This window comes from Alligator sinensis, unplaced genomic scaffold (assembly GCF_000455745.1).
Source record: "Alligator sinensis unplaced genomic scaffold, ASM45574v1 scaffold1726_1, whole genome shotgun sequence".
Taxonomy (NCBI): Eukaryota; Metazoa; Chordata; order Crocodylia; family Alligatoridae; genus Alligator; species Alligator sinensis.
The window spans coordinates 81510-99398 of record NW_005843520.1 but is presented as its reverse complement, the minus strand read 5'-3'; the positions used below and the strand labels follow the sequence as shown (position 1 = coordinate 99398).

Genomic DNA, 17889 nt, shown 5'->3' with positions numbered 1-17889 from the left:
TGGAGCTCTTTTGAGAATCCATCTGGTGTTCAGTTTATTCCTTGAGCTCTGGGATTGGTAGCTCTGGTAACTTTTATGTTACAGCAAGTGAGATAACTATAGGGGTAACATACCATTGCATTTTAATAGAGCAGGAACATTGTTTTTTGTGTTTTTTCTGTCCCGTATCTCTGTCCCAGGAGAGAGCTCTTTCTATCAGGTTATACAATGCTTTGATGTTACTCTGTCCCTTTCCTACTGATGCTGTTTTCCTTTTTTTTTATAAAATACTTAAATATATTGGATCAGATAAAGAGAGAGAAAAATCATGTTTTTATAGTTTGCTAGGTAGGTCACACATACAGAACACCCTGCTAGACCCTGTGTGAATCATTTTGTTTATATACAGAGTCAAATAACTTCATCTTATCCTTGGAATTTTCTCTTGGATTCTGGTTGTGTTTCAGGTAGCCTGTGTTCTTGGCTTCAGTAAGTGGTAGCATCTCTTCCAAGTGTGCCTCAAACCAAAAAGAATTGACAGTTTTTTTTCCCAAATACTTCTGTAGCTGTTTCTTGGATGACTGCCTTTAGTCCACTCCAGGGCAATGGTACAGAAGAAAGCCAGATACTGCACAAACCAGTACTGGACTGACCTATGGCAAGGGATACAGTTTGCCTCAGACACGGGACAGTTGTGAGTTATGTATGACAGTCTGAAGAAAGCTCTTGGCCCAACTGTCACTAAAGTCCACCCCCTTGATGGCAAAGTAAAAATCACTGACAAGAATAAGCAGATGTCATGCTGGGTCGAACAGTATTTAGAGCTTTTCTGCCATGAAATAGACATTGCAGAAGAGGCACTGGATCAACTTCCAACTCTTAAGTGTACTCGCACAGTTAGACAAAGAACCCTGAAGAACTTAGCGAGGCCATAGACTGTCTAGCAAGCGGAAAAGGACCAGGGAGGATGGCATCTCAGCTGAGGTTCTCAAGTGCAGGAAGGATAGCCTGCTATGACATCTTCATCATCTCCTAGTGTGCTGCTGGAAGAAAGGCAAAGTACCCCAAGACATGCGTGACGCAAACATCTTCACCTTCTACGAGAACAAGGGAGACAAGGGTGACTGCAACAACTATAGGGACATCTCTCTCTTCAGTGTCACAGGCATAGCTTTTGCCAAAGTCACCTTGAAAGGCTTGCAACAACTTTCTGACTGTGTCTATTCAGAATCACAGTGTGGATTCAGAGCAGGGAGGTCAACAGTGGACATGATATTTTCCTTACGCCAACTGCAAGAAAGATGCAGAGAACAAAATAAGCCACTGTACCTAACATTTGTTGACCCAATGAAAGCCTCTGACACTGTCAGCAGAGCAGGTTTGATCAAAGTCTTGGTAAAGACTGGATGCCCCCCAAGATTACTTAGCATGATACACTCCTTCTGTGAAAACGGGCAGGGCACAGCTCCTTTTTTGCTGCTGCTGCACTCACTGTCCATGAAGAAGGCCAACTACAAATACTTATCTTTGATGGATCAACCTCTGACAGGTTTGAGATGACGAGTGGAGTGAAGTGAAGTAGGGTTGTGATCTGGCACCCATTCTCTTTGGGATCTTCTTTTCTATGCTGCTACGCTTTTGATGGTATGGAGGAAGGCATATACCTTCATTCAAGATCAGACTCTACCATCTATCATGTCTAAACGCCAAGACAAAAGTACAACACTTATTAGGGAGCTCCTTTTTTGCTGATGGTGCTGCGCTTACTGCCTATGAAGAAGGCCAACTACGAATACTCATGAATTGCCTCTCCTATGCTTGCCCTGACCATCAGCGCCAAGAAAATTGTGGTTCTAGTACACGGTGTTTGCCAGTCACCATGTATCAGCTTTGACAGCACACCTCTGAGCAATAGCCTATCACTGGATGAAGAGCGAAATGTGCACATTGGAAAGGCAGCTACCACTTTCAGTAAGTGAGTCAGGAACAATACAAAACTCGCAATCAAAACTAAGCTGCTTGTGTACAAACCCTGCATTCTCAGTATTCTTATGTATAGCAGTGAGACATGGTCAACATATGCATATCATGAAAAGAAGCTGCACAGCTTCCATCTATGCTGTCTATGGCATATTCTTGACATCAAGTAGCAAGACAGAATCACCAACAGAGAGGTCATCGCCAAATCCAACCTACCAACCATCACTGCACTACTCAAACTGTGACGTCTACGATAGCTTGTCTATCTTTGCAGAATGGAAGATGGGCGCATCCGGAAGGGCATTGTGTACAGGCAAATTGCAGATGAGGAGAGAAGAGTAGGGCACCCAAAACTGTGCTTCAAAGACATCTACAAGTAAGATATGAAGGCTTTTGGAATTGACCCAAACCTTTGAGAGACCTTAGCAAGAGACAGGACAAAGTGGTGCTCCCTTCTCAATCATGGAGTCCAACATCATGACAAGAAATAGTCACTCAAGTTACAATAGAAAAGTGACCAAAGGAGACAGTCTCTCAGTACAGTAGCCCCTGGTGCCACATACACCTGTGTCAAATGTGGCAGAACTTGCAAGTCTTAACATTGGTCTTTACAGCTACAAGAGAATATGCACCACCAGTCAGTAGAATAGCTGCAATATCCACAATTACTTACTGATAAATGGATGCCATGTAGAACAACTTCAGTTAGAGATTGAGAACACTAACTATGATCTGATGGCCAGAGTACTCTCCCGAGAAGTGGGAGACCTTGGTTCAAATCCTTACTCTGAATTGGGCACTAAATGGAAAAATCAATTATTTGCATATCCCTCGTTTAAAAATGTGGTAATGTTTTATCTCTGTCCTTGTTAATAGAGCATAACATTTCCTTCATGTATTTTGGCTGGTAGCATGCCTTAGTTAAAATGCTCGGGTACAAACATTACACTTTTACCAGTATAAGTGATCAGAAACCAGTCTATACCCATAACAGAACAGAAGTTTGTCACACAAAACCGGTCTATACCTGTAACAGAACAGAAATTCGGCACGCGTAAACTGGCTTAAAAATGCTGGAACCAGGTCTAAGATTTGCGTCCCCTCTCCCTCCACCCACCAAAGGGCAAACGTGTTCTGTTCACTACTGATCTAAACTGTGCTGATAACAGAAAACCACATAAATTAAATAGATTCTGCCTTGGACTTTTTGAATTTCTGTACCTACCCAATGGCTACTATGACTCTTGTAGTTGTTCAGGATCATCTTTATCTATCTTTCTCTTCTAATCTTTTTCCTCATTGGATTTCTCAGGCTTTTTCTCTGATGCAGAGGATTTTAGTTCATTATTTAAGCTGCATCTGGTCCATTTAATTTAACTAGAATAGGAATTATTTTCCTGCATAAATATCTTTTTTCTTTTACCCTTTTTCAAAATTCTCTACTGGGTTTTGAAGAATATTGGATTGATTATATTTATTCTGTGAGATGCCCTTCTCAGCTGGAATTAATTGTTACAGCTACACAGTTTTGTCATAGTAGTTGTTCCATGGCAGTCACTTTCTGGTCCTTCACATCATCTTGCTGGATATGAGGCTTGTGTATTCTCCAAAGATGTTTCATCCCAGGAGTATTTCAGATATTTACTGATATGCTATCAGTTCTCTTCTGGATTCTGGGAAGTGCTCCAGGTGGCAAAGACGGCACAGGTTCACTGACGAGAGAGGAAATAGGCGGTGGCTGGAAGAAGCCTCTTATCCCTTTTGCTTTTCTATTTAGAAATGATAAACGTTTGTTCATGGTTGCTGGGCATGAATACTTGGAGTCTGTTCCAGTAAAACATATACAGCCTCTATTCTCTAAATTGTACCAGTTTACTGATTTTCTGTTCTCATAGTGGCTGCGTCATTTTCCCTGCAGTGGTCACCACTTCTTCTGTATAATTCAGTATTCTAATATATTTTATCCATTCTGTCTCACTTACACTGACATTTTATATCAGCTTTGCATATATTAAGCTTTTCTGTTTCCATCTGACTTCAGTTTCTCTATTCCTTTTAATCTAAATCAGTTCCAGTTTTCATTTCACATACAGCCAAGGGACTGCGGTAATGTGAATAAACATTATGAATGTTTCTCCCTTTTTAATTTTGCTTATGCAGTTTTGATGATTGGAAACAAAGGAATTGTAAAAATCATTTTCAGTCATGGAGTTCATCTCTGAGCTATTTTTAGGATGCACTAGATAGAAGAATTGAGGTGGGGGGTATGAAACATTGAGTTAAATATAATGCTGTGTGAGAGAGAGATGTGACAGCACCCCCAGTTTATATATTTGTGTAAAAATGTTACCCGTTGCTGATGTCATTCTTGTTGCTTGGCAACTGTCTTTTTTTCCCTAGTTCAAAGAAGAGAGCCCTCATTAGTGTAAAGTAGATGATTTTACTGATGATTTGAGAACAGGAAGCTTTGAGTTAAGCTTCATGAATCTAGTTTATGGAAAGAATAATCCTTTGCAAGATTTGAGGCAGACCTGATGAAGGGGAGGGAAGGAAGAAGAGTTTATAAAATGTTAATCCCTGCTGCAGATACATTTACCAAAAATGCAGTGTAATAGTCTTATCATTCTTTTCCATCTTTATAGTATTACTATACATACAATATATAAATGATTCTCAAAATGATTTAATAGTAAATGGTTAGCACTGAGATGTGTAATTACTTCTTATAACAACTATTTGTGTTCATTAAATATTTCATCATGTATCAGTTGTAGTGTTACAACAAGAAGAGAATAACATGGGGATTCAATTAAAGCACAAAAATATAACCCCACAACTGTGTTATTTCCTGCATCTTTAAACCTGGTATCTGAAATCCTCAAATAAGGCAGAAAATGTTTCCTACTCTTTCTGTCTGAATATCTTGTATTGACTCTGAAATAAGCTGTTTATCAAAGAGAAAGCAAGGCACTTGCAAATTCTTTTTGCAAACTTCTGCTTTATGAACATGATACTAACTGAACAAATTCTGCTTCTAACCCATCCCTTTGCTGTCAACCTTTTCCATAGGGTACCAAAACTCTTCCCAAAAAACTGTTCTTTATTATTTCTTATGTTTATGTTTTTTTGGATGTGCTTTGAAACCTCAGAGCCTGTGCATGTATGCATATGCAAAGTGACATTGCATACCATATGAATATGTATCACCCAACAGTGAAGTATGAGAGAAAAGCCAGAAATCTTGAGAGAATTATACATATTTTTATTTATTAATTGAATATAGCAGTAGAATAATTTTTCAATGCCTTTCACAAATGAAGCACACACTTATAATAATAAGTGTGTTGTGACTGTTGATGCCTTTAGGCAATAGGAAAATAAACTAAAGGAGTTGTTTGTACCTCGTGTTTAAATCTGAAGCAGAGAGTGAGACATGGAACTTGAGTACATTCACAAAGTTTGTAACTCTAGAGAAACAAAGTTTTATTTGACAAACACATTTCAGCTTTTAATATATATTTAACTGGTCTCAGGCTTTCTCATAGCTTCTGTATACCAGCAAGAAATGATGGAGGTGATCATATTATGGTTAGCTGCACCAGGATGATGTAATAAAGGTGCCAGTAGTGACTTCTTTAAATAACTTGACCAGTCTAAGGTCAAGCTGATTTGTATTATGGGTAGTACCTAGAGATCCCACTCAAGATCAAGGCAGCATGCTGCAAATGCTTTACATGCCCATAAGATCTTGTTTACCCACAATTTTTGCAGAAATTGAAGTACATTGGGTTAAAAACTAATATAAATTAATAGGGGAGGGGGTACTCACCGACCCCTCTCCAGGCAGGCAAGGTCCCCCAAATCCCAGGCAGGCCCCCCCCTTGCCCAGGAGTAGACAGGTGCTGGAGGCGGGCCCACTGAGCATGCACAGAGTTTAAAAGGGTCCACCAAAGGAAAAAAGCCCCAGAGAGACTTAGGGAGCAGCGCGAGATGCACTGGTAAAATCCCATTGTGCCCCTGCACCCTGAAGCCCCCCAGTGACCCCCAGCTGCCCCGGAGCCCCTTTGCTGACTCCCAGCAGCAGCCGTAGGTAAGCGGGGCCCATGGTGGAGGGGACTATCCCAGTTCAGCTGCAGGGAGGCGGCTAAGCAGGAACTGGGGAGGATCTCACCCTGCCCCAGCCCCTACTTCGCCCAGCCCCCCAGGGAGCTGGGCGACCAGGCTGTGCAAACAGGTGCATTTGTCTGCCCAGTGCGTAAGTTAGCGTGGAGTTTGCGCAGGAGGGCGAGTGGGAGGGCCCGAGGCCCCTGCCTGCGCACCCCGTTGGGTAAGCATTCCCAGCTGTAGCCAGCCCACCAGCAGCATGACACGGATGGGCACGTGCTGCACCCTGAGGGTCCCCTCAGGGTCTGCAGCCCCCCTCTGGCACCTCAGAGGCCTCCACCCAGATGGAGCCCATGGTTCCAGGCTCTACGCAGACAGAGCCCCTGGCTCTTGGCTGCGGGGGCTGCCTGTCACTTTTTCAAGCTCTGGGGCCTAGGAGCATGGCCACCTCCCCTTGTTAGGTCTGCGCCCTTTTGGGGTCTCTGGCGCACCAGCTGGAGGAGCTCCAGGCCTCAGTCCAGAGACTGCATGCCATCAGGGACTGTGAGCAGGAGATCAACTCCTACTGCCAGGCCCCTCTTCCCTGGGAGATGGAGGGTAGACCATGGTATCCCTCCAGGACAAGGGGATCTCCCATTCTGTCCAGCCCAGGGGTTGGACCAGGATGGTCTAGAGCCCCAAGGTCCGCCGCACCAAGGTCCCTGCCCTGCTGGAGCTTTGCAACAGGTACGAACCTCTTGCAGCCCCAGCAGAGCCTGCTAAGTTGCCAGCTCCTGCAAGCAACACAGGCTCAACTATAGCTACCGCCCCCACTCTCCTTAAGACAAAACGCAAAGTGTTTGTCTTGGGAGACTCCATCCTCAGGGGGAGGGAGGGGGCAATATGCTGCCCCGACCCCTTGGCCTGGGAAGTCTGCTGCTCCCCGGGAGCCCGTATCCGAGACATTGCAGAGAAGATCCCTAAACTCCTCCAGCCCACTGACCACTACCATATGCTCCTTATCCACGTGGGCACCAATGACATGCTCGGAACCCTCCCAGATGGGTCATGAAGTGCTACAGGGATTTGGGAGCGGGGCTTAAGGGGTTGGGTGCGCAGGTGGTACTTTCCTCGATCCTTCCGGTTTTGGGCTATGGGCTGAGGAGGGAGAGGAGGATCCAGGTAGTGAAACAAAGACTGTAGCACTGGTGTCATCGGAAAGGCTTTGGCTTTCATGACCACAGTCTGCTCTTTGGTGAGAGAGGCAGTGAGCTGCTGGGAAGGGATGGCCTCCACCTCTCTCCACTGGGGAGGAGGCTCTTCTCAGCCAGACTGGCTGACCTGCTCCACCGGGCTTTAAACTAAGCCTGCCGGGAGACGGGGGGACTACTGCCACTGCTGGCCCACTGAGCAACCCTTGCAAAGCCAGCAGGTCAAGGCACTTAAAGGAGCCCCCCCGCCATGCCCTAGAGCGAGCTGTGAGCAAGGCAAGGGCCCCCAAGGGGACACTTGCATGCCTGTACATCAATGCCAGGAGCTTGGGGAATAAACAGGAGGAACTTGTCCTCCTGCTCAACACAAACAATTACGATGTCATAGGGATAACGGAGACCTGGTGAGATTCCACCCATGACTGGACCATGGGTATAAATGGCTATACCCTGTACAGGAGGGATTGAGTGGACAAAAGGGGCAGAGGTGTAGCTCTTTATGTCAAGGAGAGCTATGTGTTTCTGCAAGCTGACATCAGCACCCAGGGTAGATGACTAGAGACCCTCTGGGTTAAAATCCATGGGGAACATGACACAGGGGATACAATGGTGGGAGTCTATTACAGACCTCCCTCCCAGAATCAAGAGATTGACCAGGAGTTTGCCAGGGAATTGGCTGAGGCCGCACACTCCTGTTTCATGGTTGTCATGGGAGACTTCAACTACCCGGACATCTCGTGGGAACAGCGCTCGGCCAAATCTGAACAGTTGCAAAGCTTCCTCACGTGCATGGATGAGCTCTATCTGACTCAAGAAGTCTACGGGCCAACAAGAGGCAAAGCACTGCTAGACCTGGTACTGACAACGGGGGTGACCTAATCAGTGACTGAACAATCGAAGAGAAGCTGGGTGACAGCGACCACGAGCTGATCACCTTCACCATTTGCCGAAAAGCTGTCAAGTTAGTCAGCAGTACAGAGGTCCTTGACTTCAGGAGGGCTGACTTTGACAAGCTCAGGAGACTTGTCGGTGAGGCCCTAAGGGGCCACAACCACAAGGGGAGGGGAGTCCAGGAAGAGTGGTTGCTCCTCAAGGGAGCAATCCTAGATGCACAAGCTAAGGCTATTCTGTCTCAGAGGAAAGGCAGCAAGAGGGCACAGCAGGCCTCTTGGCTTAACAAGGAACTAGTGGTCCTCCTGCATCTAAAAAGACAGATTTACAAAGGATGGAGTACGGGATCCACCTCCAAGGAGGAATATACTGCACTGGTCCGGACCTGTAGGGAGCGAACCAGGAAAGGCAAGGCTGCAACTGAACTTCAACTGGCTACAAGTATCAAGGACAATAAAAAGTCCTTTTTTAGATATGTGGGGAGCTGGAGGAAAAGCAAGGGCAACATTGGACCCCTGCTAAACCAGAACGGAGAACTGACGACCGACGCCCAGGAAAAAGCCAACTTACTAAATGGGCACTTTATGTCAGTCTTTCACAAGTCCCATGGGATGCCCCTGCCCATTACGGCTAGCTTGGTTATGATCTTCCAGTATCTGAAGCCAGAGGCTCATAAGGAAATGATGGGACAGTTGGTTGGAGAGCTGTTTTTGACACCAGGTATTCATTGGATCTTTGAGGAAAGCCTTCAATATGAGTTGGATTGAGCTCAACCTAATGCATCTGACCTTTAGTTAGATGTCTTAACTGTTCTGCCCACTTGATCAGGCTTGGTAAATAAGCCTTTCAAGTTTTTCTCTCTCTGGGTGCATCTTCTGTTCTTTTCTCTTTCTGGTTTTCCACTTCTTTTTTTCTTTCAAATTCTATTGATTAAATTCCCCTGTTTCTGAATGGAGAAAATTGCTTGTTAAGAGAATTGAATACCCTAGAAGGTTTCATGGTCAGTTCATTCTACTGAAGGAAAAGCATTCAAATTTCATGTTTTTATATGGAGAAACATACATTCATTGAGTTTGCTTTCTAAGAGTCTTAAGTTTAACTTTTTTGTGCAGGTTTTGCCCTCTGTAGACTTGAGGAAGGATAACACAGTATGAGGTTCTGGCATGTCATCTTAGCCTAGAGATCTGGCAGGATGTTAGCTTAATGTACTTTAATGACAGGTGGTCACATTCTGTGTTGGCATAAGCATCCTAGTGATCTTTAAAGGTAGCCATATGGGGAGTACATTGCAATAGCCTGAACTGCAGGTGGCAAAGGCTATTCTGTTCCTCTGCCAGTTTCTTTGAGAATCGGCTACCTTTAGTGTATTGGAAACATAGGAAGTCAGAGTAATGCACAGGAGTTTGTGCTGTTCTTAGCCTAACCCACTTAGGAATAGGCCTGGGAGAGGGGGCCTTCTTTCCTGGTTGTCTCACGTCGCTGGATATTCTCTGGGAACCTCATACTGTTTTCTCCTTCCTTAAGTCTACATATTTAAGAAGGATTTTAAAAATCAAGGCAAACGCTTAGAAGAAATGTCAGAAATGTGATTAAAGCAATTGAAACAATCACCTTTGTGTCCCCTTAAAGTTGGCATGTCTGATGAATCTTGTTACGGGGTCATAATCCTGCTGATGAGTTTTTAATGGATGTAGTCCTGGTGTTGGCAGGCTTCTGGTACTTGGAACCATGCTGATGCTGTGCATATTTAATACGCAAAAAGAATAAAAAAATAACATAGCAAAATGTGAAACAGGAGAATAATGAGTAGTATTAAGATCCCGTCTATCACCTGTACCAAATCTCTCAAGAATAGTCGAAAAGATAAAACAACATGTGGCACAATTATCAAAGTTTAGAGATATGTAACTAACAAAGAAATTTAGAAATTTTGTATAATTCAATAATTATGTGGAGTGGTTTCCTGACAGATTGGGTGAATTGAATGCAAAATAACTTTTGAAGAGTTATAATCCTCAATTTCTTTTGTCAAGTTTCCACTCCTTCCCCCCGGCCCCCTCCACACACACACACATCCAGCTCTTGTTGTTCTAATTCTGAATCCTGCTCTTCCTTCTGCTATGCTGGATTTGTAGTAGAGACATGCATCCAGGTCTCCTGTGTCTCAGGAAGACCTGCCATAACCATGAAGCTGTTGGATATTTGGGGCAGGTCTTTCTCAGTCTGTCACGTTGAAGCTGTTCCAGTTTGTAGATAATAATCATTGGACTTCAGGAAGTGTACTAATTGCCTGTCAGCTGTAGAATCAGTCTTTCTTCCCCTTTCCCCCAGCCCTCTTTCTCAGCACTAGTCCCTGAATATATAGTTTATACTAAGTGGAATAGCTTCAAACAAGAGAAATTGGGCAAGAGGTAGCACAGAATACCCAATTGCATGATTGGTTATGGTACTTTTCTGGCTTGTGAAAAACCTGGATTCAAACCCCTATTACAAATTAGACAGAGGGTCTCCTGCTTCTTGGACGAGTACCCGTTCTACTGGAATATTGAGAAGAATAGGGAACATAGGCCCCTTAACAAGTCTGACTTATTTTATGTGAGAGGCCTGATCTGATAAACATTCACATAGCATGGGTACCATTGATGAGGTGGATGTAAGAAGGCCCAGTTTAAGAATCCAGGTGAAGCTTAGGTGCCAGTGAGCTTAGTAGTATCAGGACTTTGTGGTTTCATACCTGCCTATAAGCAGAAATGCCTAAGGACATGTGGTGCTTACAGGTTTAGGGAGGAACTAAAAAGGGTTTTGTGGGTCTTGGTAGCACCTAAGTGTTGGATTTGGATATTAAAAGTAACAGTTAAGCTCAAAGGACTCTTCTGCAAGGAATAGAGGGGGTTTAGTTCATGCTACATGAAATAAATGAGTTGTTGCACAGTTCAGTGACACACATTTCCATTATGCAGCTCTTAATATTTATTAACCTGCAAAGTAACGTGCATTCTATTCTCCAGTTTGAAAGCATAGTCAATTCACTGCATTTATTAATAAACATTAATGTTCATGTGGGCCCATCTGTACTGTGCATCTTTTGGCCATCCTCCATCTGTCAAGTCATGCTCCTTTGCCATCCTATCAGGACAGATCAGTCTATTTACTCCTGTGTCCTTTACTGCTGTGGGTCATGGTGAGCAGCTGTCATTTTCCCTGTTCTGGCATGTGGCCGGGATCCATCCATTTGTGACTGTCTGCTGCTGGAGTCAGTATAAGCACACTGTTGCTTACATTACTGGATTGTGGTACTTTCTCATTTCTCCGACACCCAGCTAGAGCTGCTGCAAAGGTCTCAGAATTGAGAGGAGAAATATTATTTTTGATGCTATGAAAACTGAACAGGTTAATATCCCTATGTGTTAATTGTGTTCTATAGGTTGTAAGTTTTTTGGTTCATATTTGGTATTATATGTGAATTGTGGAATATTATATATAGTATTATATGTTAAGCCTTGTAAATATTCTATGTTTTATATTGAGTGTCTGTATTTATTCTTGTAATAAATTGTACATAGTTAAGTATTTGGTTTTGGCCTAGCTCTATAGGGAGGGGAGGAAGCCGCTGTAGTAGCTGACCCCTTCCTTAGTATTTTGCCTGACCACCACCACTGGCATCGGAGGACAGGGCAAACCCTGGGTATCCCTGGGATACAGATGTTTCAAAAAGTTTCTTAATAAACTTGCACCAGTTGCATAAAACTGGTTTCCAAATCTGGTATCAGCATCTTCATACTTAAAAATTATGATTCAGCAGATTAAATTTTACAATAAGAAACATAACAAAAATGAGAACACAGTCGTATCTCATACAGGGAAAACTCAGTTCTGACATTTAAAACTCTTCATAAAAAGTTACACAGAAAAATCCCCATAAAGTAAAATCACACTCACTATACTTAAAATAGTCTTTTAAATATGTTATGAAAAAACATGCAAAACATGAGGAAAAGCTATATTCACTGATATTTGATATTCATCTCAACCAAAAAGCAACTTTCAAATTAGGAACTCAGAAAACGTTCCTGATCACATCTGATGATTATCTCTTTGCTGGGGCCATATTGTTGGCTTGCTTATATCACTCTGAAAGTGTCGCAGCCTCCTCCTCCCAGCCCCTTGTGAGCTCTCTCTCTCTTGTTAGTACACATGCATAACAGTGTGCAGTCATAATTTGAGGCAGATATTTCTCAGCAGTCTCTGAACTAATCATGAGAGATTTGCTTTCCCCCTTTTATTCTCCCAAGTGCATGTGTCATTGTCATCCTGCAGCTCCTGGGGTTATACTTAAAGAGCTCTCCGCTATAGTCCAACTGACCAATAAATTGCTGCATTGGCTAGAATGGTAGAGTGATGAACTACGTCTCCAGAATAAGAAAGAAAATGCCAGTACTATTAATGTCCGATGCTATCACATCTGCTGTTCTTTAAATAAGACTTCCAAGTTCTTAAAAATGTCACTATCATAAATCTTTCTAGACCACTCCTCCAGTAAACCTCCCATAGGGATCAGTTAGGCCACTGAGAAAAGCAGAATATGCCTTTGTCTTTATGAGTTGAAACCCTATTGCAAAATACTGATGGAACCCATCAGCTGCCCAAGGCAAATGGAAACCTCATCTGTGAAAAACCGTCAATGACTGCCTGAGGACTGGCAGTGCCAGTACATTCTTAATAGCTGCAAACCCCTGTGTCACAACAGCCTTAGCAGTCAGTCTTTCCTCATTAAGCTGAATGGTAACAGTCATTGGTGGGAAAATTTTCAGATAGCCATGTGTTTTTGAATGGCAAGGCGAGCTGGTTTTTGGAGCGGGGGCTGCATACTGGAGCCCTGGCATTTCAAAATAGTGCTGCATAGTCCAAAAAGAAATGAGTCATGGGGTGGCCAGAAAGGAATCTTAAGAGTTTTGTGAGGTTTTATCCCAGGTTAGAGAGCTGCGCTTGTTTCCAGAATTTTCTGCTATTATGTGTTTCACAATGTGCTGCTAGAAAAAAAGAACCCCCCCCCCCCCCCAAAAAAAAAAAAAACAACTCAGACTGCTTAGGATTCAGCTGTGGTATGAAGAAGCCTTGATTTGGTTGCCGAATACTGAATGCTTAATATAGAAAAAGCCCCTGCTATGCGGAGGCAATGATTTCTACTATAGCGGTTAAAACTTACCAGCTGGTAAACTACAGTTAGCATGCCCCAGCTCACTATAAACCGGACAGCCCCTCTTTCTGTATGCAAAGCTGTAAGTCCCTTTTTATATTAGGACCAAAATGACAAGTTACAGGCAGATAGCTTGTGTTTTATTTCTGTCATATACACTTCCCTATTTGTCTTACTTCTTGACTTTTGTCTTAATTAGCCAGCTAGTGCAGGGATCATCTTTTCCCTAGTGTTTGCATGGCATGTACAGTTGGGCTGGATCCTGCTTTGAGTTTTTAAACACTGTCATTTATTATTATCATATTTACTCTAATACAAGATGACCCTGAATTTAAGACAACCTCCCAATAATTAGATTCTACACATGGAAAATTTATAAATTTATTATAATTTTCCATGAATGGAATCTGATTATTCAAGAATCCTTTTAAATTTGTCTCTGTTCCCCCTCCCAACTACTGCAGGAGGTGGGGGGAGTGTTGATGAGGAGGGCAGTAATGGGGCAGGTCACAGGGGGGCAAACAATAGGGGAGGCAGTATGGGGGGCATGTGATAGGGCAGGTGGGAGGCAATAATGGGATAGGCAGTGGGGGTCAGGTGGTAAGAGACAGGCAGTGAGAGAGGCAGGCAGCTTTCCCCTGCTGCCTGCCCCCCCCACTTACCTCTTATTGTGCCTGCCCCCACCCCCACAGCCTCAGGCTGCCCCGATTTCCTCTTCCCTACCAGTATGTCAGTAACAAGAGGAAGATCAGGGAAAGTGTGGGTCCCTTACTCAATGAGGGAGACAACCTAGTGACAGAGAATACACAAAAGGCTGAAGTACTCGATGCCTTTTTCACCTCAGTCTTCACAGGCAACGTTAGCTCCTAAACTGCTGCACCAGGCAGTAGGGCTGTGCGAAATGGAAACGTTCCATTTCAACCACCGTTTCGATGGTTCAGCGGAACAGCGTTCCGTTTCGACTTTTGTTTCAAGTAAAAAATGGCTGTTCCGTATCGTTCCATCAAAACAGTTTTGCATTTCGAGCCTGTTTCGATGTTTCGCCTATAGGATATAATGGGGAAGGTCGAAACAGGCTATAATTTTGTCACTTCTGGCCTGATTTTGAAGAATGGTAGCCCTTTCTGAGGGCATGAAGCCTACCAAGTTTCAAGGAGGTAAGTGCAGGGGGTTCGGAGAAATTGCACCCCAAAGTCTTGACAGCAAAACCCCTGTCACTTCTATGTGTTAAGCCACAGCAGGGTCAAAACTGCAGGCCTGCTAGGCCCTGCTGCGGCCACAAAGCCTGCCACCTCTCAAGGAGATAGGTGTAGGGGGACTCTGGGCTCTGGGGCCCTGCACCTCTGGCTGTTGACAGGCAAAACAGCCTACAGTCAATGTAGGCAGTTGACACGTACACAGTCAGATGGGTCGCAAATTGGCTGGAGGGCCACACCCAGAGAGTGGTGGTGGACGGGTCATTTTCAACCTGGAGGGATGTGGGCAGTGGGGTTCCCCAGGGCGTGGTCTTCGGGCCCGCACTGTTCAACATCTTCATCAGCGACTTGGACGAGGGGGTGAAAAGCACCTTGTTTAAATTCGCAGTTGACACTAAGATGTGGGGAGAAGTGGGCATGCTAGAAGAGAGGGAGAGGCTTCAACTAGATCTGGACAGGTTACAGAGGTGGACGGATGAGAATAGAATGGGTTTCAGTACTGACAAGTGCAAGGTACTACACCTGGGGAGGAAGAACCAGCAGCATACCTACAGGCTGGGGAACTCCCTTCTCGTCTGTACAGAGGCAGAAAAGGATCTTGGAGTCACTATTGACTCCAAGATGAACATGGACTGCCAATGTGAGGACACGGTCAGGAAGGTTAACTGCATCTTGTCATGCATCCACAGATGCATCACAAGCAGATCCAAGGAGGTGATCCTCCCCCTCTATGTGACATTGGTCAGGCCGCAGTTGGAGTACTGCATCCAGTTCTGGGCGCCGCACTTCAGGAGGGATGTGAACACCAATGAGAGGGCCCAAAGGAGGGCCACTTGCATGGTCGGTGGCAGCAGGGCAGGCCCTATGAGGAGAGGCTATGGGACCTGAACCTGTTCAGCCTCCGCAAGAGAAGGCTGAGGGGGGATCTGGTGGCCATCTATAAACTTTCCAAGGGGGACCAGCAGGCAATGGGAGAGTCCCTGTTCCCTCAAGCACTACCCGAAGTAACAAGGAATAATGGCCATAAGTTGATTAAGAGTAGGTTCAGGCTAGACATCAGGAGGCACTACTTCACAGTCAGGGCGGCTAGGATCTGGAACCAACTTCCAAGGGAAGTGGTGCTGGCTCCTACCCTAGGGGTCTTCAAAAGGAGGCTGGATAATCACCTAGCCGGGGTTGTTTGTCCCCAGCATCCTGGGATTCGATTTGATGATCTGCTCAGGTCCCTTCTGACTCTACCAACCATGAAACTATGAAACTATGAAAACTCGTTACATGGGTGCTTGTGCATCTGTGTTTGTCTTTTTTTTTGGGGGGGGGGGGGACGACTGCAGGTCTGGCTGCTAGGCCCTGCTGTGGCCACAAAGCCTGCTGGCTCTCAAGGAGATAGGTGCAGGGGGGCTCTGGGATCTGGGGTGCTGCACCTCTGGCTGTTGACAGGCAAAACTCATGACATGGGTGCTTGTGCAACTGTGTCTGTCTGTTTGTGGGGGGAAAACTGCTGCTAAGGCCCTGCTGGGGCCATGAAGCCTGCCAGCTGTATTCGTCTTAGGGCACAGGGTGGTGAAAAAAAACTACTGCAGGCCTGCCAGGCCCTGATGTGGCCACAAAGCCTGCCAGATCTCAAGAAGATAGGTGCAGTGGGACTCTGGGTTCTGAGACCCTGCACTTCTGGCCGCAGGCAGGCAAAACTCGTGACATGGATGGGTGACACTGTGTGTATATTCAAGTGCACCCTTCCTGGTGCTGGGGCCTCTGCACAACATGGCCCCAGTAAGGCCTCCTCCTCCCCTATAGCCTTGACTCAGTCCACCACTGTAAATGATGGCAGGTGAAAATAACATAGGTGACACAACAGCAATAGCACCAGCAGCACCAGAAGCATCTAAGGTAGTCAAACAGAACTGTCACAGAGCCTTTCTTTTTATAAAGGAATTGACAGCAAGAAGTATAGATATTGTGTTGGATGGATATATGTTACTAGTGGTGTGTGTGATGGCTTATCTTGTGTTTTTATGTTTATATGTTTATTATGAAAGAAACCAGAATAGTTTAGAGAAATATATCTTAGGAAGCTTTCAGGTTGAAAAACCCTTTGTCAGGCTGAGGAAGTACCTGCAGTTGGTGTGTCTCCTGGTCCTGGATGGAAGGAATAGTAAAGAAACCAGAGGCTGGCCTGGCACGCAACCCAGGCAAGAAAGTCAGTCAGTGAAAATGGAAATGGAGGCATCAGGGGGTGAGGGACAGGCTGGGGTGGGGAGGGGTGGGGGAAGGGGGATGTAACAGCTCAGGTGAAAGTACAGAGGTACCTGGGGAGTCAGGCAGGTCGCAGTGTGCCAGAACTCCACTGTGTATATTGAGTCCATAAGTTTCTGTACCTACTACCTAGGAGGCTGATGAAGTGCATTTCATAGGCCCAGCTGTGAAAAGCAGTTTGTACATTCAAACATGCACCTAACCTCATCACCAGAACTGAAGCCAACTTCCTACAGCTCAAAACACAAAACCTGCCAACTATCTCCAGTACCCCCACAAACTGTACACCAGAATCTATCAAAGACAACAATACCCAACTACCTTTGGGGGCACATTCCTCATTAAAAAACATGATGTCTCCAGTCTCTCAAGCCTGATCCTGAGAGAAAACAAATTACAAACCACTTTTCACAGCCGGGCCTATGAACTTCACTTCATCAGTCTTCTAGGTACAGAAACTCATGGACTCAATATAGATTATACAGTGGAGTTCTGACACAGTGCAACCTGCCAGACATCTGACTCTACAGGTACCTCTGCACTTTTACCTGTGCTGCTACATCCCCCTCTCTCCCCCACTGCATCCTGTCCCTCATCCCCTGATGCCTCCATTTCCATTTTCACTGACTGACTTTCTTGCCTGCATTGTGTACCAGGCCAGCCTCTGGCTTCTTTAATATTCCTTCCGTCCAGGACCAGGAGACACACCAACTGCAGGTACTTCCTCAGCCTGACAAAGGGTTTTTCATCCCGAAAGCTGGCATCCTGGGGAGCTAAGCTGAGCACACCGGGAGCCTCACAACTGCACCGCAACCAGCAAGCATCAGGCCTGTCAAAGACGTGACAGGTCTGGGCATTCTCCAGCCATGACTGTGTGTGTGCATGCATTAGCTGGAGGTTATGGTGCCTCCTACTTGCCTTTCACCAGGGGATGGTTGGTCCTGGCACTTAAGGGTCTGCTATGCTGCCAGCAGTCCCACCAGGCCTCCCTACCCTTGCAGGGTGCAGTTTTAGTGATCATGCCCAGGACCTGGGGCCTCCTCCTTCCCCATAGCCCCATCCCAGACTTCCAAGTTCATCCTGGCAGGGGAACAGG

The 17889-nt window shown here is 45.1% G+C and overlaps 1 protein-coding gene across 1 annotated transcript in view; it reads left to right on the top strand.

The window, feature by feature from the left end:
• The first annotated feature begins 9989 nt into the window (after positions 1-9989).
• The window catches only part of LOC102384331 (acyl-CoA synthetase short-chain family member 3, mitochondrial-like), a 54483-nt gene continuing 46583 nt past the window's right edge, over positions 9990-17889 (top strand). Inside the window, exon 1 of the mRNA XM_014527441.2 lies at positions 9990-11534. The gene's annotated coding sequence lies outside the window, so the exon portion shown is untranslated. The remainder of the gene's footprint in view (positions 11535-17889) is intronic.